Genomic DNA, 23879 nt, shown 5'->3' with positions numbered 1-23879 from the left:
TTTTGTCATTTATTTCCAGTTTCATTGCACTGTGGTCAGATAATATGCATGGGATAATTTCTGTTTTCTTGCATATACTTAAGCATGACCTATGAACCAGTATGTGATCTATTTTAGAAAATGACCCATGTGCAACTGAAAAAATATGTATTCAGCTGTGTTTGGGTGGAACACTCTGTATGTGTCCATCAAGTCTATTTGTTTCAAGCTTTGGTTCAGTTCTGTTATTTCTTTGCTAAGTTTTTGTCTGGCTGACATATCTTTTTGGGATAAGGGGGTGTTAAGGTCTCCTATTAAGATTGTGGTATTGGATATTAGATTTTTCATGTCCATTAAGATTTGCTCTATATAGTTGGGTGCTCCCATGTTTGGTGCATGCATATTTATGAGTGTTACCTCTTCCTCTTGAATTTTTCCCCTAACCAGTATATAGTGGCCTTCTTTATTTTGCTTGATCATTCTTGGTTTGAAGTTGAGACTGTCTGAGATTAGGATTGCTACCCATGCTTTTTTCTGAGGTGCTGGTGCATGTTTTCCATCCTTTTACTTTCCATAAATATTGTTTTCCATCCTTTTACTTTCAGCCTATGTCTTTTTGAGTTAGATATATTTCTTATATACAGCATAGTGTTAGATTTTCTTTCCTAATCCACTGTGCCAGTCTATTTCTCTTAATTGGTGAATTAAGTCCATTTACATTGATGGTTAGAATGGTGATGTATTGACTTACGATTGACATGTTATTTACCTGTTGTAATTTACTCTTTTTTCTCCTGTGTTTAATTGCTTGACCTATTTAGTTGGTTGCTTCTGATCTCATTCATGGAGTTCTCGTCATTTTGGTCCCTCTCTAGATCATCTTTAAGTAGCCGGTGTAGGGTTGGCTTTGTCATTATGAAATTCTGTAGTTGTTCTTTGTCATGGAAGTATTTCACTTCTCCATCAAACTTGAAAGAGTTTTTTGCAGGGTATAGCAGTCTGGGTTGGAATTTGTTTTCATAGAGGACTTGAAGTACTGTTCTTCATGCTTTTCTTGCCTTCATGGTTTGTGAAGAGAAGTCGGCCATTATTCTGATGTATTTTCTTTGAATGTGATCTGTTTCTTTTCTCTAGCGGCTTTCAGTATATTATTCTTGTGCTGAATTTCTGGGATCTTGACTATTATATGTCTTGGTGTGTTTTTAATTGGGTTGAGGTTACTTGGTGTTCTGTATGCTTTGGTTACTTGAATGTCAGATTGTTTCCTCATATTTGGGAAGTTTTCTGCTATTACTTCTGCCCATATTTTTTAAATGTCATTTGTATTGACTCCTTCTTTCTCATTGATACCTATTAGTCCCACATTGTTCATTGACTTTTGCATTGACTTGCAAGTAATGAATTATTTTTTTCCTGCATCCTAGTTGTTTTTAAGAGATATTTTCTTACCTTTTCACTAGCTGCACCAGTGTCTTCTGAAACTCTGTGTCACTTTCACTCAAACTGTTTTGCAAGGTTGTGATTGAGATTTTAAGTGCCTTTATATCTCTTTGACTCTGCTTCATGCGATCTATTTCTTTCCTGTATTGCTCATTCAAGGAATCCACCATTTTTCTAATCTCTTCTATTTTTTTTTTAATCAATGTCTTCTTTAGAAGCAGTTATTCTTTTACTGCAGTGTTTTTTTCAGATTGTGTTTCCTCCCTATTTTTCTGTAGTTGATTCTTTACTTCAGATGCTATGAGTTCAGAGAATCTTTTTTTTATTTCAGAAAAGAATTTTGCTCTGATTTCCTCTATAACTTTCTGCTGTTGCTTATTTACTATCGACATTATGAATTCATACATTTGAGCTGAGCTAGTGTCCTTTGCACTTGTTCTGTGTGGGCACTGGGTTTCCTTCATATGTTTCTGCATTTGATTCTTTACTCCAGTTGCTATTAATTCAGGAATTTCTTTTTTCATTTCCAATCTGAGTTCCTCCATACCTTTCTGCAGTTGTTTATTTCAGAAGCCATTGATTCATTGATTTCAGCTGTGTGATTCCCAAATTGTTCTGTGTTAGTGTCCTCTGCACTTGTTATGGGTGAGCTTGGGGTCTGAGAATGCATTTTGCTCCTTCTCATTGTCATTTTTTGTACTACTCTCTTTTGACCTTTGTTGTAGAGCTTTGGTGTAGTTATGCTTTAGCTCCTACTGAAATTCAGGTTCAGATCTACAAAGTTTGAATTTATCCTGCTGTGCCTGGCTTGTATCTGGCTGCTGTGCTCAGCTCCTTCCTGCTGCTGCCTTTGGGAGTGAACTTGTTGTGACCCTCTGGCAAGATATTCTGCTCCTAGACTAGCTGGGTGGTTCTGTCCCCTACTCTATCTGCAGGGATTGCAGCTGCAGGGTTGCACCCCAGGCCTGTATGCCAGGCCTGACCTGAGTCTGGAGGGGCTAAGTTGGAGTAGGGGGGAGAGGAAGCTCTCCTACACATTCACCAGGTCTGGACTAGGACTGGATCTGGGGTTTCCCAGAACACAGCAGAAATTCCTATAGGGTGGGCAGGGTGGTGGGGGTGCTGCAGAGTGGTGGGGGGATCCCAAGGGCGTGGAAGAGGGTCTCACCCACGCTGCACCTGGGCTTGGACTGGCAGGTCCTGCCGGTGCAGGGTAGCAGGAAGCTCTCCCATTGGGCTATATTTTCAACTTTAGACCCAAAGACTCTCAATTCATCCACTCTAGCACTCTATAATTATAGTTCCTTGAACTCAATATGCCTCTGACAGCTCCACACCTTTTTCTAAGGCCTCCCAGACATATGGTCAGGTGTTGTTGCTGTGACTACCTGACCATGTTGTTCACCAGCTTTTGGGAATGGCTTATGGGAAGAGATAGGAAATATTTGGAGATGTCATATACTAGCAAAGAGCTAGAATGCCATTGGCTCTTCTGTATAAGAGATTCTGGTCAGAGCTCAGAAGATCAGAATGGTGATAGAAATCCTGCCTGTAAAGACCAGGCTGGGAAGGTTTCTGCTGGGAAGGACTGCATTGGTTGTTGGACTGCAGATGATTTGTGCTATGGCTTGGCAGAAAGTTTGCCTGCATTTTGCTCCTGTCCAATGACTTTGCCTGAGAGTGAGGTTAAGTGCAGTAGATTAGTTAATCTTGCAAAAGAAATCTCAAGGCAGTTGAATGTTGAGGCAGTAGCAGGGCTATTGTTGGTGGCTTTTAGCCAGATATATGTTGAGTCAAGAGCAAAGAGCTCAGCAGGCTGATTTAAAATGTTGTGAATTTCGGGGTTGAGAAGATTGTTCAGTAGGATAAACGCTTGACTAGCAAATGCAAGGATTTGAGTTCAATCCCCGGTTCTGAAAAAAAAATGTTGTGAATTTGGCCACAAAGAAATTACCAGGAAAACTGTGAACTGCAAAGATAGAGCTGAGATCTCCATTGCCCAGAAGGAACAGGAGAGTAGAAAAGATGCCGGGCATTACAGGAGGTGGCAGGTTCTCACCCTTTGCAGCCTCAGAATCACAAGGATGAAGAACTTTGCTTTGAAGAGAAAGCCACAGAGCCCCATGTTCCAGAATGGAGGCAGCAACCACACCAAGTTCCAGAAAGGTGACATTGAGAATTTGTTCCTGGGAATCAGGGTCAGAGTGCTTAGCAATCTGAGCACTTGACTTCTAAAACCGAGAGAAAAGAAAGCCTGGCTACTGCTCTAGCTGGCAGCAGACCTTGGCATCACCCTTGTGGGGTTGGTTTTAAGCACATTCAGAATGCAGGAGTTCTGAGGGTAAGAAGGCTTCCACCTAGATTTCAGAAGGCGTGGGAAGCCAGGCAATGTGCCCCTGAAAGGGTAGTGTGTAAATCTGTGAGAAACCTATTTAGTGGAAACCCCAGAAGTTTGAAAAAGCCAGGAACCTATATTGTCTGAGAAAAGCTACAAAGAGGAAGCAAAGCTAGCCTCAGAGAAAAGCTGAAGTTCCATATAGGTGGAGCCATGTATGGCTTTTGGAGCTCACAACTCATTACAGGTTGCTTTGGATGTTCCACTTGGAACTACAGGACTTAATGTTTGCCCATCTGGATTTTTGGTCTTGTTTTGGTCCCCATGGTTTGTATCCTCCTGTGTATACTTTTTGGGATGGTAATGTCTATCTTATGCCTTTGAATGTTGCAAATGTTTAACTTTTCATTTGTACAGGGGCTCACAGCTAAAAGTTTGCCTTAGATCATGGAACTTGGACTTTTCAATTGTTAAAACTGTTAGGAGTTTGGCAACTCTTGCAGATAGACTAAAGTGCCTTTTGCATAAAGGGATGTACATGAGTCTTTGGGGGGACCAAGAACAGAATGTTATGCTTCTCATATAATATAATGTTGATAGACTTAATAGTGATTTTTTTTTTTCTTGAGACAGGCTGTTTCTAATTCAGGCTGGCCTGAAATTCACTATGGAGCCCAGGCTGGCCTTGAACTCATAGTGATCCTGCCTCTTAATAGTGATTATTAAAGACTACTAAAGTTGTGTAATAATGTCCAAGTTGTGAAATGTTAATAAGCATGTCTACATACCTGGAAACTGGCTTAAAGCCATGTCTGGTTGCCAAGTTGACAAGGGATGGACTGTACTGGTTAATACATTGGGTCAACTTGAGAAGTTTAGAAGCTTAAGTGACTCAGAAGAGAGCCAGGATTCTTAGTTTGTAAACATCCTCATCCTGTGCAAGAGGAGGACATGGGCATTGTGTGAGTTCTACACCACCAGGGTAGCTTTTTTATGAGGAGGAGAGAAGCTGGCTAGAAGCCGCAACTGCTGCCCTTTCTTATGAGGAGGAGAGAAGCTGGCTAGAAGTCGCAACTGCTGCCCTTTCTTCTGCTCTTCATTGTTTTCTGCTGCCATGAACTGCTGCTCTCTGTCATGTGCCAATCTTCTTGGGAGCCAACCAAGTATAGACTGAAACCTCCACAACCTGTGAGCTAAATAAACCTTTCCTTGCTTAATTTTGGGTGTTGGGCATTTTGTCCCAGCAATGAGTAAAAAGTAACTGAGACAATCAGATTTTGCTGTTATCTTTATAAACCTGTTATCAGTTTATTGTCTCTCAACTTCAGATTCATCCTGCATTATTGTGGTTTAAATAGGAGTAGGTCCTTTAAATATTTCTTCCATGCAAGCTGTCATAATATTAAGCTTTGTCAGTACAGGGTACTCAGAGAAAGGACACTGGAGGAGAAAGTGATTTATCTTGCTGGTTTTGGTGGAGCCCCCCTGCTAGGATCCAGGAATCTGCAGTGCCTCCAGTGCTGGGATTCTGCAACACACAGTTTTTCCAATCTCTGGAGAAGCTTCAGTATGTGGTTTCATGAGTGTCTCACTGCTGCAGTACAGGCCCACAGTATAGCAGATTCTCCTGTGTGCTGTGTTTGGATGAAGAACTCCCAGAGTTCATGTGCAAAAAGCAAAGCTTGGGCCCCAGTGTGATGCCATTAGGCGGTGGGAACTTTGAGACACCTTTGAGACACGTGGCTTGCAGGGTGGGAGGTGCTTGGGTCATTGGGAGTGTGCCTGAGGGGAGTCATAGGAACCCAGATTCTTTTTTTTCTCTTTGCTTCTTGGCTTATGAGGTGAGTGGCATGATCCACCCCCCCCCACACACACACCATGATGTTGCCAGCACCAGAGGCCCAAAGTAGTGGGGTCCCTTGATCTAGAACTGGAAGCTCCAGAACTATAGGCCCAAATAAAACTTTTCTTTTTAAAGTTAATTGCTTCAGATATTTGTTATAGTGATGTGAAGCTGACTAATATACCCAGGCAACTTCCCTGGAAAGTTTTGTAGCAATGTTCTACCAGTGAGTAACTTTTGTACAAATGGTTTTCTGGGCATCTAGTATGTGAACTCTGCCCGTCTATAACCTCTGCAATTTCTCTGCCTCTAGCAAGCTGCAGCTATGCTCTCTGCAACAAGTTCTGGAGGAGGTCTCAACTTGTCTCAAGGGTAATAGTTTCTCCTTGTCTCTGTGAAGGTCTTGCCTTATGTCTCTTTTGTTGTTATTGTTTTGTTTTGTTTTGTATTTGAGACAAGACATCAATATGTAGTCCAGGGTAGCTTAAAGTTGCTGTACAAGCCATGCTGGCCTTGAACTTACAATCTTTCTGCCTCAATCTCCTGAGTATTGGGATTCCAGGCATGTGCCACTATGCCTGGCTTGCTTTATGTCTTACTAGCCAGTCCTTCATTACTCCAATCCTATTATTGTAAAAACAGTATTTATATTGAAGCTTCCCTGTTAAAATTACTAGATGATTTGTTTCTCGTTGTAGGACTCTGAAGTATGTATTAACTGGCACCTGTGAAGGTGGGCCAAAAAGAGTTGGATGAGGCTTCAGGCAGGGAGCATAGTTAGAGCAATATGGCAGCTCTTTGGGGACAAATCTTGAAAGCTTCATTGCTTTGGAAGGTAGTTGAAATAGGGAGGGCTAAAACGCAGAATTTAGGAAAGAGAATCCATAGAACTCAGTAACTAATAAGGGAGGAGGAGGAGGAGGATTAGTACAGAGTAACTCCCAGTTTCCATATTGAATGACTGGGTACATGGTAGTGGGATAGTGGTGCCATTAAGGACATGGAGAGAGATCATTGAAGGTGGGTCAGATCAAATTCTCCTCCTCTGTTTCCTTATTCTCAGGAGTTCCATGCACTCTTGAGTCACAAAGACTTGGAATCATGGAATTGTTGAGCTGGAGAGGCAATAAAACCCAGCTTTCTGCCTTTGGGCCATTTGTCTACATCACATCTGAAAAAGTTGAGGAAAGGTACACTCTATCTTAACATTTCACTATACCAACATTTTGTAAAGTTCTTTTTCATTCTTTACCTTCTAGGTTCAGTGGACTTCCTTCAATTAGACATTCTAGGGCTCACCTCCAACTCTTACAATTCAATATATTTCTTACTTAAGCGAAACCTACTTGCCTCCCAATGGGGAACCGCAAGCCAACACATACTGACTAGGTGCTGATGAACATAGATCTTATCAAATATCAACTATAGGCTGGTTTCTGGAATTTCTCATTAGATTTTATTGGTGTGAGCTGAGCAGGGCTCCAATTAAAAGAAATGAGAATCTCCAGTTACATGAATAAAAGTCTCCAGGATCTCAGAGAAAGTGTGTGTGAACAACTTTTGAAACCAAGGGCAGGCAACAACCTGTTATTTGGGTTTGGAACAGGAGGTGGGGTAAGTTTCAAACATCTGATTTATCTTGCTTGGAACTCACTCCCTACTTTCACAGTTTAATTCTTCTCTCAGAACTGGACTCCATCTTTCCTGACCTCATGGTCAGTTCCATTTTACCATCTCAGGACATCACTTACCCATACTTTCTCCTTAGAGGCACTTACCTCTACTTTTATATAATTTGTGAGATTCTGTGATTAACACATTCCCCTCACAGACTGCAAAGTGGAGGGCAGGAATGGTCAGTTTTTGTTCACTCTAAAATTCCAGTGCTCGGCCCAGTGCCAGCAACTCAAGTGTTCAGTACATACTGGTAAAAATGAATGAATGGGGTGTCAGCTTATAATGGTTAGCCAGACCACTGGTCCTCCCTAGAGTTTCTCCAAAGATGTTATATCCATGTTACATTAAAAAAACAGGTCTGCTCCTCAGTAGGCTGTCATTTCAGATGCTGTTTCCAAATCTCTATTCTACGTGTAAGACATAACATAGTACTTCTGCGTACCAAATGCACGTACAGTTTGGTCAAAAAACATTGCTCTCCCCTATGGGCACCTTAGCTTCCTGCACCCTCCCTTTGCTCTGGGAGCTAGGAGGCATTAGAATCCAGGTGGCTCCTGGGGAGGGGCTGGTCCCTCAGACTAGCCCACTCTGGGCCCTAGGACCCTGGGGGGCTCCCCTCCCTCCTCGTCCTCGGTCCCCCACTCCTCCCCTGCTCCGGGGTTGCTACCTTAGGCTCGCTGGGAAACTGGCTGTGTGGCTTCAGGTGGCACCCCGCGCCTGGGCTCAGGCAGGAGGTGTGAGGAAAGCTTCAAGGCCTGGCACCCTTGGCGGAGGGAGAGCAGCGGGACCTGGGCGGCAAGGGCGGTGCCAGGCAGGGGAGACCGGAGCGCGGGCCGGCGGGCGCGACCCGGCCTTGTTTGCGCTGCGCCTTCTCGTCCACTGCGCGCGGAGCCCTGCGCGACGACGTCACAAAGTTCCCCGCGCTGGAACTCGTGGCCGCCGGAGGGAGGCAGATCGCTGGGCTCTGCCAGGGGCCAGGCCGGGGTGTGGGGCACTAGGAACCCTGGGGCCCTTGTCTCAACTTACAGTGGGCTTGTGTGGCTTTAGAGGCAGAAGTAGAAGAGCTTCACGTGATCCGTTAGTGGTGACAGTGGGCAGGTGAGGGAAAGGCCCCGAGGGTAGTCAGTAGCAATCCTTAGCTGCCTTTTTAAACAGTTTTTTATTGGTACTGGGGACCTGTTCTAAGTGTGTTCCGTGTATTGATTTATTTCATCCTGATTGTCACCCAGAGGAAGTAAGTACTGTTGTCTCCGTTTATGGATGAGAGGACTGTGCGCAGAGCATTCAGTACTGTAACTTGATCAGCAAGTCATGGGGCTGGAACCCAGGGTGCCTTCCAGATTCCTCACTCTTCAGCTCTGTCACCCCAACACAGGAAGACGGGGTTAGACTGAAGAGGAAGAGAGCCCGAGATGCCTGGGACACAAGGGAGCAAACAAAATGCTCTGTTCAATATGGGACTGGCAGGCTGCTTTTGCAAACACAATGGTCTCCACATCAGTACCTCTGGAAGTGGGTGCTACCTTCATTTTAGGAAAAGAAAACAGGTTCAAAACTTGCCTATTGTCAAACAGCTGACAATAAGGCCAAATTTGGCTCCATCTCTTCTGATTTCAAGATTGTTCTAAGTTCAGGAGGCAAGAAAAGCCCCATCTCGCTGTGTCACCTTTTGTCACTTCGCACTCATTTTCAAGGTGTCCATCGCAACAACCAGTCTTTCAGTCATCAATGCAATGTGCATTGGTCTAAATCAATGTACTTACCCAGAGTCTTCAAAGGTTGCCTTAGTTGTGAAATGAAAGTCATTGTCTCTCCTTAAAGCAATTTCAAGCCTCAGTGAGCAAGTGGGGGAGCTGGGTTTTCATTAGGTATGCAGAAGGCTTTTCTATCTGTACATGGCTCGCCTTGCTGGCATTTGTCAAAGCACTGCAGATCCTTGAACTCCTGGAGAGCTCTGGAAGAGCTAGGGCAGCCAGTGACCCACAGACAAAACCTAGGCATCTAATCCCTTCCCTTCCCTCCCTTCCAAGGCCTCCATGAGCCATCAGGTATTGGCAATGGCACCTGACTGCCAAGGTGTGTTTTGGGCTGCAGGTGCATCCATCCTTCAGAAGAAAAAAGAATGCTTTGATCACTGGGGTCTGTTGTGTGAGCACACAGAAAGGTGTGCAGAATAAACCACATTGACATGATTGAATAGAAATAATATTTTGAGCCAAAAGAACAGGCTTTTCAAGCAAAGCAGTAACCAGCTGGGGATAGAACATAAAAAAGTGAAATTTTTAGAGCTATAGATTAAATGTTAAAGAGGAATTTTATGATGGTGTCTCATCGAGATGATCTGACATCTGTCTGTAGGAGGCCAAGTTATGAGGCAGATTTATCAGTCCATAAATATAATAGTAAGTAGCAAAGAAGGATCTACTTTACAAGGAAACAAACTCAAAATTCATGGAAGTTGCTTTCTTCTAAGAGGCAGAGGTGGGAGGGGGAGGTGCACATAGATGGATGTGGTTGGTAGTAGCCTAACCCTTGCAGTGGGTGGTGGATTTTTATGGCTGTTCATGATGTTTCAGAACTTACATGGACATTTTAGTGCTTCAAATAATAGAATTAAATCCTTTCAGATGAGTCACACATTCTGTTTTTTTGTGTAATTAATAACTGACTGTGTCTTTTCTCACCATTTCATTTTTTCCTTTCTACTATATCAATTCATCAATACACACACATGGTGTGATTTCACTCATCGAATTCACCGTGTGTCTGTTTCACTCCTCTGCTCCCCTCTATGGCAAAGTTCTTTGCATTGCCTGTACTTGCTGCCTCTAAATTCTCCTCCCAGTCTCTCTCGAATCTGCTTGAATCAGGCTTTCCCCCCTATCACTCCACAGTAACTACACTTGTCAAGGTTCCCCAGGATATACTACTAAATCCCAGGTCACCTCTCAGCTTCAGTTCACCTATCAGCAGCATTTGACCCTGTTAACTACTCTCTCGGCCTTGAGATACATTATTTTCTTGGCTTCCAGGACACATGCACACATAGTTTCTCTCCTTCCTCATCACTGCTGCTTCACAATCCCTGGGCTGTTTTTCCTTCTCTCTGCTACTTGACCTGGAAGTGCTCCATAATTTGACCATGGACTTCTTTGTCTGCATTTACTCTCTTTTTATGTCATCAAGATTCAGGTTTTGGGGGCCAGCCAAATAACTCAGCAGATTAAGCATCTGCAAAAGGGCACAGGAGCTGGGCTCAATCCCTGGACCTGCTGTGCTGGCCCCACCCCACGGGGCGCACTGAGACAGTGGTTGAGAACTGGGCATGGTGGCACATGCCTGTAATCCCAGTTCTTGGGAGGCTGTAAACAGCTGGATCACTACAAGTCCAATCTAGTAATGAGACCCTGAACACCCTGTAGACCCTTCCCTAAAATACAAAGAAAAAAAAAAAAGATTCAGGTTTTGAACACCAACTTTATTCTCCAGGCTGAATCTTTCCTTGGTTTCCATGATAGTATATCTAGTTGTCCACCTGATGGTAATGCCTATAGAGTTCCTGGACTTAACATATCTGTTATGATTTGGATCTAAAACATTCCTCCAAAGTATCATGTATTGAATAGGGATTTTTGAAGGTGATTGGATCATGGGGGCAATGGTAGATTAAGCCATTGATGAGGTCATAACTGAATGTGCAGGTAGGAGGTGGGGCCTGGCCCAGTGGGGTGACTCATTGAGGTGTGACCTGGTAGGTGTTCTTGTCCCCAGGTCCTCTATTTCTTCTGTCTCATGGCTGCTATGGGGTGAGCATATTTCCTCTTTTATAAGTTTCTGCCTTGGAGCCAGATAACCATGGGCTGAATACTCTGAAAGCCATGAGCCCAAACAAACCTCTCATCCTTTAAGTCGTGGCTATCAAATCATTTGGGCCAGCAATAGGGAATTGATTGGTGAAGTCCAATCACTTGCCAGACGTGGAGTCATTACTGTGACTGTAACTGACCATGTGTTTCTGAAGCCTCTGGAACTGGTTTGTGGGAGGAGTTTGGAGAAGTTTGGTGAGGTAGGCTGGGAAATCCAAAACCAATAATGACAAATCTTTTAGAGATGAGTGCCCAAACTGAACCTAAACCCACTTATTAATTGCCAAAACCTAAGTTAAACCTGAATATTGAGGTGGGATTTTCTTTTTCTGTGTTCTTAAATTTTCAAAGAGAAAAAAAATAGGATGATAATAGGAGCATGACGGTGGTTAATAAATCATGTATTATTATCTTTAAATTAGTTACTCAGAGTATGAGATATCAGCATTTAATTGTCCAAACAATATTAGCACAAATCTTTCAATGAGTTAAGAGAAATCACTAATACAACTATCTTAGCTATCATATATATTTTTTCTTTTTTGACGGTTCTTCCCATTTTACAAAATCTACTGTACATTTTGGATCTTGCTTACTCTTTCAGGTTATTATTTTGTTTTTGTTTTGAGATAAAATCTTTTTTTTTTTTGGACAGGGGGTACAGGTTCTCACTGCATAGATCGGACTCATAGTGATCCTCCTGTTTAGAGCCTCTCAAGTGCTGGGATTACAGGTGCATGCTACCATGCCCATTCTCAATTGCCATCTCAGCACACCCCAGAGGCAGGGCCAGCACGGCAGGCCCAGGAATCGAAACCCCAGCCCCTGCGTCTGCTTAAGCAGGCACTTTAATCCGCTGAGTTGTCTGGCCAGCCCTTGAGATAAAATCTTGCTGTGTAGTTTAGGCTGGCCTGAACTCAATTTGAAGCCCAGGCTGGCTTCAAACTCATGACAATTCTTCTACCTCTGCTTCCCAAATGCTAGACAGACATAGACCACCATGCTAATACTGAGGTTTTACATTAACCTCATACATTAACATCATTTGTCTTAAAAGAGAAACAAATAACATGTGTCCCATAGGTTCACTACCACTCCCTAGAATGTTGTGAGCAGTGTAAGATGGGTCAGAGCTCAGAAGCAAAATACACTGATAGGTATGTGGACAGCAAAGTCCAGGCTCAGTAGCAATGGAGGAATGAAGACTCTGTTAGGAAATGGACTAGAAGACATGCATGTTCTATGTTAGCAAAAAAAATTTACATTTTGTCCAGAAACCAAGACTTTGGTTAAAGCTGAATTTAAACTTGGTGAACTAATTAATCGGGTGGAGGAAATTTCAAGCAGCCCCACATTTAGACTGAAATGGGTACAGATGGCTGCCTATAACCAGATTTATAGTGAGAATTAGAAAAGGCAGAGCAGAAAAAACTGAAAAACTTGAAATTTGGCCAGAAAGGAAGCATATGTAGAGTTGGGACCAATAAGAACACAGTTGCTATAAAGATTAGTATTAAAAATAAGTCAAGCACTTTGCATTAGGACTATAGCAGGAAGTAACCAGATGTCACCTGTGGCAGTCTCAAGGGTACAAATGGGTAAACTCCTTGGAAAGACTTTTCTTTAAGAAAAGAACCCCAAGGGTCCCTGCTCATTCAGAGGTACCTCTGCAACAGTTTCCCAGTGTTCAACCATCTAAGCATTCAAAGGCCACTGCAGCCATAGTCTAAGGGGGCCAGGCCACTTTTCAAGCTGGTGGGAGATCTGAGTGTCATTCATATTGAGCTGGATTTTCAGCTATTCAGAAAGAGGTGTGGAGCCACAGAGGCTTCTACCCAAATTTCAAAGGAAAACCTGGAAGGTCAGGAAATGTGTCCCTGTGTTCCATCTATGAGTGTGCAACCAAAGGGGTAGTAGAGACTACAGGTAATTGTCAACACTAAAAAAATTGGACTTCTTCTGAGAAGGTTGCAGGCAAACAGTGGAGCAGCCTGAGAGGCCATGTGGGCTACCTCTAACAAGGTCGTAGGGATAGGGCTGTCCAAACCTGTTGGAGCTCTTTTCTACCAAAACCTGCCCTGGGTGCTGGAAATGGAACTTCAAGACTGAAGGGTCTGGAGCCAGAGAGATAGCTCTGTGGAATAATCGCTTGCCTGGTAAGCCCAAGAGCTTGAGTTCGATCCCCGGTTCCACAAAAAAAAAAAAAAAAAAGAAAGAAAGAAAGAAAGAAAGAAAAGAAACAAAGACTAAATAGTCATCTTGCTAGTTTTTGGTTTTGTTTTGGTTCAGTTCCCTTCTATCCCCTTGGTCCTCCATTTTAGAATGAGAATGTTTACCCTGTGCAAGTATAGGTAGGAAGTATCTAACTTTCTTTTTGATTTTTTACAAAGTCTCAGAAAAAAGATTTTGGAGTTGAACTTTTCAGCAACAATGAAGCTATTGTGACTTTGGCAACCTTAGAGATAGGATAAGTGCTTTTTATATAATGAAATGGACATAAGCCTTTTGGGAGTCAGAGGCAGGATATTATGGCTTAGATCCAAAATGTCCCTGACAAGATAGCCAGGTGGTCTAAGCACCTGCCTGGCAAGCACAAGGACCTGGGTTTGATCCCCAGTACAACATACTGTGCTGGCCCCATTCCTTAGAACCTTTAGGTTTAGATCCAAATATCACCTTCTGAGAGGGCCTTCTATGATCATTCTGTTTTAAAACTAAATATCATCATTCTTTCCAACTCTTCCCTTCCTTCACTACTGTGTTAGTTACTTTTTAATTGCTGAGATAAAATACTCACAACCCCAAATTAAAGGAGGAAATTTTTTTTTGGCTCGGTTTATAGAGTTTTCAGTACAGAGTCTGCTGGTTCCAAGGCAAGATGGCACGGCAGAGGAGCATCACAGAGGAGAAATAGTCATAACAAGCAGGAAAGAAATGGCAAAGCAGCAAACAGCAACAGCAACCATATACTGCTTCTCTTTTACATCCTATCCAAGCTATGGGCCTTTTGTGTGGTGCCACCCACACCCAGGGTGGTCCTTCCCATTATCCACACCCAGATCTATGTTGAACCAATCAGTGGACTAATTTAGTAATCATGCTGTCTTGGTTACTCTTATCACTCAGAGGTAGCACTCACACCCATAATCCCAGCATTGGATCACGAATTAATAAAAAAACTTTAGAAGCCTTCCTCATGACTATATGAGACTTTGGGGGGACATCTAGGCATAAACCATAACTCGTACACTCTTAATCCCAGCATCAGACCCTCAATTGCATATCCCACACTCTCCAACTATGTCAAAAAAGCCATAACTATGACCACATGAAGCTTTGGGGGGACATGTAGATAAAAGCCATAACAATTATCATTAGATGGTATATACTGTAAAACATTTTTTTTTTTTTTTACTAATTTGTCTATATTCTCATACTGGAGTGCATGCATGGAATTGTGTTTATTTACTGCTATATTTCTGGAGCCTAGAATAGGACTGTGCACTATTGATATTTGTTTGTTGGATAATGTTCTCTATTTTCTTTTCTCTTTTTACCTCTTTGTTTTCTCCATCTTTTTTTTGTGGTGCCTAGGGTAGAACTCGGGACCTTGTGCTTGCTGAACAGGTGCTTATGTAACTGAGCTATGTCCCCAGCCCCCGTCAAGAGGCTTTCCTGAGAAATGAAATTTCAGTGTCCAATCATCTTGGTCAAGTAGAGGTCAGAGATCAGGAATTCCTGAATAGCTTTAATAATACCACCATCTCAGCTTCATTATAAATACCAATGATCCCACACTAGCTATGAGCTCTCAGAAGCCATCCCCAGGTCCTAGTTACATGGCTTTCTCACAGAAACTCATAGCATGGGTGCATGCTTTCTTCTAGTTAGCAGAGTTGTCTGCTGTTGCTTCTTGTTTGGTTGAAATTCTCACCTGATTAGGTCAGGCCTACCCAGGATGATCTTTTTTTTTTTTTTTTTTTTGACTAACTTGAAGTTGACCTGTTAGAGACATTACTTACACGTGAAAATTTCCTTTTTCTATATAAAGTTAATCACAGGCATGGTATACCGTCCTGTTCATAGGTCCGCCCATATTCAAAATGGATGAAGTAGTATAGGCCACATACACAACGTATTGAAACCTTGGAGGCCATTTTGCAATTCTGTGTACCACACGTGCCTCTTTGTGAGGGAGAATCACAAGAACATCCAACACATCCCTTCAGAGAGTTAGACCACTGAGACCAGAGGCATGGCTGTCTTCTGTGGTCTGGGTTCCTTTCTTCTACAATCTCATACGTGGACTTTTCTCCAGATCTTTCAGAGAAAAGAAACCCTGTAGGCACTTAGGGAGGACAGAGCTTTGTTATATATACTGAAAATGTCCACCTAATCATTCGACTTCTTTAAGAACCTGAGTGATAAGAAAAAATAGTCATCTTTGCACAGTGCAGTATGGTGTGGATGTGGCTCCTTCCTTGACACGTGTGTCTTCTGCTGCTCACATGCTCCTCAGGGCTGCTCCAGCCCCACCCATGGGGCACCTTATTGCTATTAGAAGAGGTGGCCCTGAAATAGACATAACCCTTCGGTCATGCAGCCTGGCAAGTGGGACAGAGCTGGACGTTAGCCACTCTCATCCCTCAGAAAACTGCCTGGTTTTCCTGCCTCCAGAGCCTTCTATTTCTATTCCTCATTATTCATCTTCTAAATATGCATAACATTCCCTTCCTCCCCCACCCCCCAAAAGGAAAAAAAAAACAACATCAAAAACCTCAGTTCTTGGTTTTCTCTTCTTTCCCTTTATAAGGACTTCTGTCCTCCTGTGGGAAGTTTTTTAGCTGTCTCTTTGGGGAGTTGACACCATCTACACCTTGTGTCCCAACTCCCTGCCTCATCTTGGACTCTTGTCTAAGCATCCTGAACTCCCTTCAAACAAGTCCACAAAACACATGTCATCTTCTCCTGGGCAGGCCTCAGGCACTTCTGGTGTTGCCAGTGGAAATGTTCTCTGACTGGTTCCCTTACTGCACACTGGAAAAACCACCCCTCCTCCAGCTCTCCTCATATAGCTGTCTGCTGTTCATCTATAGTCTTGATTTGTCCTTTCCTTCCCAGTCTCACTATCCATAGGGTCATGTTTTCATGCATTGTCTTATGTCTGTTGCAGCAGTTCCTGTACAGTGCTTCTCAACAGGGGCAGTTCTGTGCTCCTCAGGGATGTTTGGCAAGGTGTGGTGACATTATTAGTTATCACCACTGGAAGTGTGTTGTTAGTGGCACATGGCACATAGACAGAGGCCAAGAATGCTGCTAAACATCTTGGATACTCCCCCCTCCCCAAAGAATTATCACACCTTAAAAGTTGATTTGCTGAGATGGGTAAAACCTAATCTATGTCCATTCTTCTAAGCTTCTTGAATGTAATAGCTTGATGAGAGAAAATACACGCTGCATATATTGTTTCCTTGCTGAAAAAAAAGTAGACCTCTCTCTCTCTTCCTTTTCTATGTAAGTACAGCTTTTTTTTTTTTTTTCTATCAATGTCCATAGCAAGATCTCCAGCCCATATCTTGGGCTCCTCTCCATTTGTCCCTCTAGGTCTAATCTCTAGTCTTCTCAATCTCGATCTGGGACCCAGAATTTTATTTCTTGGTGTCCCTTTTTGTCTGTTGCCTATTTGGGTTTGACCACCTGGAGGTGCCAGAAGATGATCAAAGTTCCCACTTGGAGCTGTCCACCTTGCCTCTATGGCCTCACTTCCATTCAACATCCTCTCTTTCATATACCAGTTCTCACAGGGCTCCTGTGGCATCTTTGCCTCTCCTGTCTTCATAAGTCTATGAGTGGTAGCTTCTCATGAGTTCTAGTCCCCAACTTCACCACTGTGACTGGTTTGCTAAGTCCTGTCCACCCCTTAGTAAATATTTCCTTTGCTAAACTCTTTTAAGTGTGCCTTCTGCTCCCTGTTGGATCCTCACTGATACTGCTACTTGAGGAGTCTCTCTTATTTCATGTGGAATTTGAAGTTGAGACTACTCCCCTATCATTCAGCCCCACATGGATAATATCAGGATCTGCTTGCAGCTTTAAAAGTAGCCTGGCCCCCTTAGACCATGGCTGCAGTGGCCTCTGAGTACTTAGATGGCTAAACTCTGGGAAATACTTTGCTAAGTATCCCTGAGTAAACAGGAACCCTTGGGTCTCTCTTCTAAAAGAAAAGTCTTTCAAAGGAATTTATCCTTTTATACCTTTAAGCCTGTTATGGGTGGCATCTGGCCACTTCCTGAGGTATTATCCTAATGCAAAGTACTTGGCTTCTTTTTGATACTAATCTTTTCAATACTATGATCTTATTGGTCCCAACTTTACCTGTGCTTCCTTTCTGGCCAATGTAAGCATGGACTGATAGAGCTGTGATCCATTTATCTCTAGTATTTTCTGTATTTTGCAACTACAGTGCAAACTCCTGGGGATTAGGCCCATTTTATACTCTCTTGGCATACTGACATGCTCAGGAAATGTTTACCAATGAAAATTTTAATAAAATGTGAGGAAAACTTACAAGAGTTCAGAAAAAGTGAACCTAGTTATTTTCTTTCATGCTACAATGACTTGAGGTGACCAAACTCAGTAACTTTTCCATAGGCTTTCTGAACTGGCTATGCACAAGCTTGATTCAGCTTTCATCCGGTGTTTGACGGTGTTCTGTGTATTTGGTGCTGCTGAAAAAGGGACTTCAAGTAAGACTGAGAGTCTATATTGTCTTCTTTCCTTAAAACTAATATTCTCTTCCTTCAAACTCTGTGCTGTTGGTCTGCAGGGAGCTAATGTCCTATTTGCTCCTTAAATCTAAAGGCTGGTGCTGCATTGTGCTCAAATAAGTGCTTAATAAATGCCTTTTTGTCCCATGATTCATTTTCATGAATTTTTATTTTAATATTTAATGATGTAAAAGTTGGTATAAGTGCCTCCTTAGGGAATCTTGGTAAAGTACAAAGATGTAATCAAATGGTGTACAAATTGTACTTATTTATTTATAACTCTAATTTGAAAAGAAGGACCAGAGATTTGAAAGGGGATGTTCACATTTCCCCAAAAACTTATCATATAAAATGAGAGAGTAACAACTTCTAACAAAAAGGGAAAATGCCAAGTTATTGTCTACAGTTTTTGTTTTTCTCTTTCCAGTGTGGTAATGGTTATTTATGTGGGCAAATGAAGAAAACTATTTCTTTTCCCTGCTAAATATGGCTCCATCTGTCTAATTCTGCTCAGGGGAAGGGAGTCTCAGTTTACCCTCATGGTTGTGGTTATTTTCATTCCCAAATCTCACTGTTTCTTGTGTCAGAATGATGAAGATGAGAGACATAGCAGGCACTTTTGTTCATAATCCACCCTGATGACTTCTTATAAGGGTGTGGAAACAATGCAATTGCAATAGGCTAAGTGATCACAACTACTTCGTGGTTGGGACCTTGGCAACTTTGTCTCTGTGGGCCTCTCCCTCATTAAAGATATAAGAACTAGCCAGTGTGGTGGTGTGTGCTTAAATACTAGCTGCTTCAAAGGCTGAGGCAGGAGGATCAAAATTTCCAGGCAAGCCTGGATAACTTAACAAAATCTTATCTCAACATAAATCTTTTTTTTAAAGGGTTGGATGTGGATATGTGTGTGTGTGTGTGTGTGTGTGTGTGTGTGTGTGTGCGTGTTTGTGGACTCCTAGGCTAGGTCTCTACTTATGAATGAATAGGGCCTAAAGATACCTACATGTTCCAATTGCTCTCAGTAGGTCCCAAGTTGGGAGGTCATGATCACAGATAAGACTGGTGAATATTCACCTTCCAAAGGGTCAAACAGCTTAAGGGGGTGGGGCAGCTGTTGGTCTCCCAGATATAGCTATTTATTTCCATGCTGCTTAGAGTACTGTCACTTTCTCCATGTAATACAGATGGCCTTCTAGTCTGGGTGAGCCGAGAAGGATTATTCATTTCATAGGAAGGTTGCAGATGGCACAGTGAGATGAACCTGGGTGGCTTGTTCTCTCTTCAGTAGCTCATTCCAATGCAACAGAGGAAACACATTTACAGTATTTTCTTCTGACTATGAAAGTGATGCTGCTTTATTCTGAAGTTCTGGAAAATGTAAAAAATCAACAAATTTAACAAAACCCCAGCTGCCTTAATCCTATCTCCCAGTTCCAACTACTGTTATTTGTTTCATGAAGTTGTGTAAATGGGTGAATCATACCATGGGATGGGACAGGAATATTTGAACAGGCTGTCATTTCTACCTGATGTTTTCTCTCAAGTGCAAAACAGTTGGATTTTGTTACTACACCCTCCGCTCGAATGCTTAATTAAATGAAAGTGACAAATTGCAAAATTTATGTATAGCATGATCTCAATTGCACAGAGACATGCATAAAAATTTGAGAAAGGCAACGTACACTTATGTCAACAGTGGTATTAGTTCTCAGAGCCACGGAAGTTCCTTTGTGGGTATGAGACAGCTTTTTAGTGGGATGGTAGATTTTTATCACCACAAAAACCCTCCCCTAAAGGAATTTATTCATCTCAAGAATAACATGGCTCCTGTTTATGCTCCTTAGAAGAGGGCAAAGAGACATAAACCCTAGGTCAATGGTGGTGAACTTATGGCACCCATGCCTCAGTGGGCACAGAGAGCCCTCTCTATTGGCATGTGAGCCAAGTCATCCCAGAAGTCAAGCATTGGATATTTAGGTTTAAATGCAATAAATAAATGGGTTTGGGGTTACAGTTTCAGCTCTTGATTTCTAAAAAGTTTGCCATCACTGCCCTAGCCCTTTGGAGGTTGTTGTTCTTGCTCATCCTCTCTTCCTGTGTCCACTCAGGAAATGTGGGCTCTGCAGGCTCCCATTTGTATTCCAGGCTGGAAGTAGGTTTTCTCAGCTATGCGCCTGGGAACATGATTCTATCCTATGCATAAAATCAAAGATACAATTAAAGCTATGCATCAGAGAGCAATCAAGGGAACCAACAGCTCCACATTATTACAGAGAGGATGTTACTGAACAAGGCTATTTCTGCAGACAGCCTCTTGTCACTGTGGCCCTAAGTGGTGGAAAGCAGCTCCTGGCACCTCTGCAGCCTCTCAGGTTAGTGGCTCATCCTAGAGAGAAGGGGATCTTCTCACGAAGTATGTTGTCTCCCTTTAGGATCTGGCCCATGTTCTACAAGATTTCTCTTACATCTTGCCTGCCAAGGTCTTATCCCATGTTTGTTCTTTTGAAGACATGGAACTTTGGCTCCTGTGCTCTCACCTGATAACCTTCCTTCCTGAGATGAACCTGGCTGGTTTTTCAACATCTGATTCAAATTCTAATTCTTTGCTGCTTTTGTAGCAGCAGAAAGAAAAAAACCAAACATTTTGGTCCGTACTCCCCCTTGATGATTGTTTGGAAGGGCTTAGAAACTGATGCTGTGGTAGACTATGTGACCCAGGCTACATTATGATTTTGGAGGCCCTAAGAATTGTGTTTTTGAGGGTCTCTCCACCATTAAGAAAAATAAAATTTTACATTTTATGTCTGCATGGGCATAACGAAAAATACCCTAGAGCTGGAGAGATAGTTAAGTGGCATAAGTGCCTGCCTGGCAAGAGCAAGGTCCCCAGTTGGATCCCCAGTGCCACATGCCATGCTGTTCCCAGAATCCCGAGCCCTCTGTGCCAGCCCCCAAGTGGTAGTGCTGTAATCCCAGCACTGAGGAGGCTGAGACAGGAGTATCACTATGAGTCTAAACTACATACTGAGATCCTGTATCAAAAATTAAAAAAGAAAAAAACCCATAGTAGTATATAAATAAACTCAACTCACACTTGGTTTCTTCTGTGGTATATATGTCAAGCATAGAGTATGAGAATAATGGCAGCTTAAGTGGTACATGTAGTAATTTAATGCCACAAATGTTTGTTTGAGCAACTAATATGTACCAACTAGAAATACTTAAAAGGGATACAGATCAGACCAAAGGTCAACAGCATGTGTTGCCTCCATACTGGGTTCAAAGACCCCAAATCCTCTTTTGGATTTTTTTTTTTTTTTTTTTAGAACCAGGGATTGAACTCAGGCCCTTGCGCTTGCCAGGCAAGCGCTTATTCTACTCAGCCATCTCCTTGGCCCCCCTCTTCTGGTTTTTAAACTCAGATAAATGAGTTAAACTCATTTTTGCCCACTAACTTCTTATGTTACAAAGAAAGCTGCTCACTTGCCTGAAACTGTGTTTTGTCATCCATAAATGAGGATAATAATAACCTCATTTCAGAGGTTATGAATAAATAAAATCACTTAGATAAAACACAATTTGTAGGGTGGAAGTAAATGAGTGACAGTAAATGTCACTCATTTAGATTTTAAGATGATTCAGTGATAGGAATATCAGAGATTTGGGTATAAAGTTAAATTGGTTTTCAATTTTAAAATGTGAAGTTTTACATGTATTGTTTACTTTGTGGATACACTATAATTTTGAGTGAGTTTTCCTCAAACTGAGGTTATGACTTAATTAATATGCCAACATTCATTAATTTGCTCAGCAAATATGATTTAAGTGTCTTTTACAGCATACTCAGTATATGCTTGGGGAATCAAAGATACCCTTAATATAAGCATGGTCCAGACATGATCAGGAAATCAGACATGATTTCCAGGAGGGAAATCTTGTATGGGTGCAGATTCCAGGACAGTGAAAGATGGGCTAAGGGAAGCACAGCTGCCAGCAGAGACACTTCCCCAATACTGGCAGGAAAAATCCTAACAAATGCCTGGCTGCTGAAGAATCCTGGGAGGTGGACTTGCCTCCCATTCTTGAATTGCATTTATTCTGGGAACCAAGCAGAGTGCTGTGTCAATCTGCTACGAGGGAGGCAGAGTTATAAATAGAAAATCTGCTGGAAATAGGAAATAAGATGAAAGATGGCATTTTGGGTTTTCACGGCTTTTCCTCTCTTCAGCAGAAAGAGAAAAGCCATGCAGTTTTGGTGGAGGTAAGAAATTCAGGAGTCACTGTTCCAAGAGAAGTGGGAGGGAGGAAGTAGAGGTATGAAAAGGATGAAGAGAGAAGTGAGAGGAATCAAGTAAGATGTGAACAGAGGGGCGGGAGGGTAAGCTGGTCCCCAGGGCAGATGAGAGAAAATCAAAGAGAAAAACCCACACCAGGACAGCGAAGATTTACTCTGCTGGAGAGAAACTTGAAATAGCAAGATAGCAATAACACATGGCCAGAGAGAGAGAGAGAGAGAGAGAGAGAGAGAGAGAGAGACTGGGTAGGAAAAGGATTAAGATGCTTAAGCCACAGCAGTGGAATGGTGTGGGGAGAAAAATAATAACTATGAGGTAAAACCTCTAGGCCTGATCAGTAGTAGTATGGATCCCAGGCAGATCCATTTGCCCTTGGCCCTCAGCCTTCAAAGTTTTGTTAAATATGTCACAGAATGTTTTTCTATCAGTTCTCTTGGAAAAGGACACTCTAGCTATGACTGAGGAAGACCAAAGCAGGAAGAAGTCTTACAATTGGAGTGGACTTGGAGTTCTGTTCCTAGTGTTGTTATCAACAAAATGTGACCTTGAACAAGTTCCCTGACAAAAGTCAATAAATTGGGTTTGAATATAGATTTTGAAACAAACTTCCTGTATTTGTGGTTTTAGATTTGGCTTTTTACTAGTGGGGAACAAACCCAGGGCCTTAGGCATACTCTACCACTGAGCTATACCTCTAACCTTTTCTCATTTGACATTTACCTGTTTACTTCATATATATATATATTTTTTTCACCTTCTTTACCCATACAGTGTTGGATATTAGATGTAACATTTTAAAAGCTGCTGCTTAGCATAAAAGTCAAGAGTTTAATAATTAGGGTGGGAAAAATAATGATTATTTGTTAATTTGTTCATAGAAGAAATTAGCTTGCATGGAGATCATCCATTGATTAGATACTGGTTAGATTAATACCCAGAGTCTTTGTCTAGCCAGAGCAAGTCTCTTCTTATAGAAGAGATTCATGTTTTTTTGTTTCTGCACAGCAGAGGTGTTGAATTTGCATTTATATTGCTTGACTAAGGAGCTCCAACATATTAGGCCATATAAAAGAGCTTTTTAGCAGCTCTCCACCCAGAATAAGGTGGGAAGGAGGTCTATAAATGACATAACATAAGGTTCCTCAAAGAAGCCTCAAGGGAAATGTGTCATAGCACTCTTGTTGAGATGCACGTACTTGTTTTCTAAGTAGTATGGAACTATAAGTTGCTTTGTTGCCCTAACGTGATGGCTGTCTCTGAGGTCACAACAAGGATCTGGGAAGTCAGCTCAGAGGGAACCTAAGGCATAGCTCAGGAGTACACTGTTAAGTAGTACTGCCAAAGTTCATTGATTGGGAATAGGCTTGTGGTATATAAAGGCATTTGTGTTCTTTTATAAGTTATAAAATCAGCTCACCTGATTATAGTAATGTTTCTGCTTTTTGACCCTTGAGCCTTACCAAATTTGCTTCATGCGCCAAGGTTCTGTTGAGGATTACAGAACAATTATCCAACTTACCTATGAAGATTTCACATCTTCTGCTCTATCCTCCTGTTCATCTCTTCCTTATCCCTGAGGGAGCTAGTACACAAAACTACCTCTGTCAGAGAAATAATGCTGAATCTTACTCATTATGCAAAGTAGTAAAATCTGTCCAAATATGTTACTGATCT

General features: G+C 42.2%; 1 protein-coding gene across 2 annotated transcripts in view; it reads right to left on the bottom strand.

Moving 5' to 3' along the window:
- The window catches only part of Ropn1 (rhophilin associated tail protein 1), a 47607-nt gene extending 39461 nt beyond the window's left edge, over positions 1-8146 (bottom strand). Inside the window, exons 1-2 of one of the 2 annotated variants that reach the window (XM_023702270.1) lie at positions 7942-8146; positions 7376-7521 (exon numbers count right to left, since the gene is read on the bottom strand). The gene's annotated coding sequence lies outside the window, so the exon portion shown is untranslated. The remainder of the gene's footprint in view (positions 1-7375; positions 7522-7941) is intronic. The other variant, XM_004642175.2, reaches the window with a different exon arrangement.
- Positions 8147-23879: the final 15733 nt, after the last annotated feature.

Source organism: Octodon degus, unplaced genomic scaffold (genome assembly GCF_000260255.1).
Source record: "Octodon degus isolate 3935 unplaced genomic scaffold, OctDeg1.0 scaffold00147, whole genome shotgun sequence".
NCBI lineage: Eukaryota > Metazoa > Chordata > Mammalia > Rodentia > Octodontidae > Octodon > Octodon degus.
Note: the sequence above shows the minus strand (reverse complement) of the source record. Positions and strands in the feature narration are given on the sequence as shown.